This window comes from Egretta garzetta, unplaced genomic scaffold (assembly GCF_000687185.1).
Source record: "Egretta garzetta isolate BGI_Z169 unplaced genomic scaffold, ASM68718v1 scaffold246, whole genome shotgun sequence".
Lineage (NCBI taxonomy): Eukaryota > Metazoa > Chordata > Aves > Pelecaniformes > Ardeidae > Egretta > Egretta garzetta.
Genome location: NW_009259976.1, coordinates 1,634,455 through 1,637,929, shown reverse-complemented (window position 1 = coordinate 1,637,929; position 3,475 = coordinate 1,634,455).

Sequence of the window (3,475 nt, the reverse complement as noted above, 5' to 3'; positions counted from 1 at the left end):
GCAGGAATCCGCTGCTCGGCGTGCAGAAGTCAGCTTCTGGTTTGGTTTTGTTTGTTCCCTCAGAAAACTCTTGTCCACGTGCGTTTTGGGTCCCTGCCGGGGTGGGCCATCTGTACGGCTGCCAAAACCTAAAGGACGTGCAATTTAACAAGACCCAGACCATCAGCACGGGAACGGGAGGTCCAAATGCTGGTGTCTCATCCAAGATTCGGACGTTTGCAAGTGCAGGTAGTTACGAAGTGCACAGGCGCTGTACGTGGCACTGCACGTATGGTCCATCCCATCGCTTTCCCTGCGGTGGAAGTTCAAAGATGTAGAAGTTTCAACAAGCGATGGAGAGGTGTTCAGAGCTGGGGGGGGGGGGGGTTGCCACTTGAAGGCCAGGACTGGTTTAGAGTTTGGTGACAAACAGTATCAGTACATAAACATAAAATATCTGGAAATACTCCATCCTGAAAGCTTGGCGGGGAAAAAAAAGTAAAGCAAAACTGTTTGCAAGGAGTGCTGTAATGAGTATAGGAGGAACCAGTTCACGCTTTAAGGAAATGGTTATTTACACTACTTCTAAAGCTCCTAAAACTGGGCCTTTTAAAGCTGCAATTGGTGAGATGGAGCCTGAAGTTGGAGGCTGGTTTTTAAAGAACTCAAGCCCTGGCCTGTAGGCAAAAGGCTTGTACCAGCTTACCTGGTATCCTATCTCCTGATTGAAAAGGGATTCACATGGAAAGGAAGGCTGAATTCCGGGGATGTGGCAGCAAGCCCTCAGCCAGCTCTTTTCACAGAGAAGTCTTTGGCCTGTGAGGTGTCCTTATTAACTTCCTTTGCACCGTTCTTTTCAAATACCGGACAAAGGCACACAAGCCAGGAATACAGGGGGCCTGTCTCTAAGACGTGAGCTGTGCTTCACGTCGGGAAGAGCCCACTTCCCTTCCCGATTCCAAGCAAAACACCTGCAGGTCTGGTGATCTGCAACCTGGGAATGCCCAAATGGCAAAACCGAAAGGCACACACCTGGGTCCAGAACACAGAACTGCAGCTTTGACTTGTGTGCCTCTGCTGTGGTGGATTCTGCAGGCTAAACTTTTGTCAGACGAATTTGGTGTGGTATTACACCTGAGCTTTGTGTATAGACTTAGATACCATTAAGCTCTGTTGAAGTGGAGTTGCTGACTGACAGAACAACTATATCATAGTTTACCCCGCCACATAGCAGCAACCATTAGAAAGTGCGTTCTGATTGTTCTGCTACAGGGCTCTTATTTTACCAAAAAAAAAAAAAAAAAAACCAATCAAGGGAAGTCATTAAAAATAAATTGTCAAGTGTCTTTAGCCGTTTCATCTCTGTGCCCATTAATCCTGCCAACCCGCAGTGGCAGAACGGCTGGTAAATTCAACAGCTTTATAGCCTGTGTACGTCTTCACTTCAAATATCTCTTGCCCTCAGGCATCCGATTAAACAAAAACCTGAACAGTTGTCCACGTCAGGCTCAGCCCTTAAAACACATCACGCACATTGGGAGACCGCTGTGATTTTGACCTGCGTGGCACGTACATCTAAGCTGCATGGAGACTGGGCCTACGAGTTCACAACCCAAGGCCTTTTTTGCACAGACATAAATCGCTGTAATTGAAACGGGTGCAAATTCCTGTGTGGATCTTTGGAGGCTGGCAACGCCTGTCTCACTAACCTGCGGCTGGCATCTCTAGAACAGTCTCAGAGGTGTTTTGGACCACCTCTGCATGAAGATTCCCATCCACCCTTGCTGTATTTTCTAACTTCAGAGGTGCTTCAGCAGCGTTCCACGCAGGAAGATTGGCAAGCGGGGAGATGGAATGCAGCAACAAGTGGTGTTCAGTTCAGCGTCTGAAATCTGCTCTAGAAACAGGGACATGCAATGATGTAGGTACTGTAAAGCTCACACTGGAAAAAAAAATCAGCATTGTAATGCTTGGAGAAAATAATGTAGATTTTTTTTTTTAATGTCATTTATATTTTTCTGTTTTAAACATCCCTGTTCTTACAGAGAAACGTAACAAAGGGTGAACCAGCACATACTATGTTCTGTTAATGCTGTAATTAAAAATGCAAAACGAGTTACAACAAAAAATTGACGACCAAGTTTTATGAAATAGTAAAAAGTGATATGTCTTTAACAGTTTAGGAATTAATTTTAATTCTGGGCTATTGCAGGGCAAGAGAAATTAAAATAACTCAGTTTTCAAACTTTCCATCATCTGAACTTTTATAATGCATCAGAGAGGTCAAAACCCGCTGTGGTCTAAGACTGAATGTGAAATTTTGAGCCAATTGGTTTCTTTTTTTTTTTTTTTATTCCACTGGAAGAGAAAGTGGAGATCATTTTTGTCTAATAAAAACCACTTTTGTGAATAAAATTACTTTCCCCAAACATTACTGCATTGCTTATATGATACAGCTATCCCTTTCACTCTGCATTTTCTACCATCTGCATTGCTGTGTTCTATCCCATCTCCTCTGACCACTCTGTTTGTGACAGCTGAAGTATTCAGTCTTTGTTTTCGTACCACTGCACACGGTTTGTAGACTTTGTGGGTATTGTGACATCAATACTCAGCAGTGACAGTAAACATGCTAAGGGGCAAAAAGACTTTCTCTGACTTCTGTGTCACCCTCACACACCTCTCTAGTCCTACACAGTGATGTTAAATGCAATGAACAAATAAAGAGTTTTGTGAAGGTATTTTGTGTATTATCAATTTCGTTAAGACCACTGGGTGACGTAGCCACGTTGGCGACATAAAAGCCGCCTGCTGCGGTCCCAAGAAAAGGACAACTCTGCCCGCACCCACAATTCAAATATCAGAGATGCTGATTAAAGGTATTCAAGGAGAGAAGAAAAACAGGATGTGTAGCTTACATGAAGGCCGCAACTTGAGGATACGATGATGTCTTAAAGCACAGAGCCTAAAGCGAGCATTGGCATTGGAAGAGGAGGTAAAGGTTAGTGAAAAAATCTTTTTTTTTTTTTTCTTCTTCTTAGAAGCTGAGCCTATGCCTGCACAGCATCCGGAGTCCTCTCACCGCCATCCTATACTTGATGCTCTCGCTCATGCCAAGAGGCAGAACTGGGCTGACATACTAACGCAGGGAAAAGCCTACTTGCAGGATCAGAGAATACAGCCCGCAGGGCTTTGAGAAATAAGTCTTTATGAAACCTAAAACCAAAAGAAATGCTCGAATTTCCTTTACGTTTCAACCAGGTATTTCTTTAAATGAACAAACATGCCACTGCTGGGGCTTCTCATGGGGTTGGGGTTTTGTTTTGCTTTCGAGGGGGTTTTCTTTTCCAACTGAGACACAGGTTTCCTGGATCCAAAACTCCTTAAGAACAAATGCAGAACTGACAAGTGTGACGACTATACAGGCAGGGTAATTATACAGAATCAAAGGGGGAAAATTCAATATATTTCCTAAAAAATGCTTGGAAAACTAAAC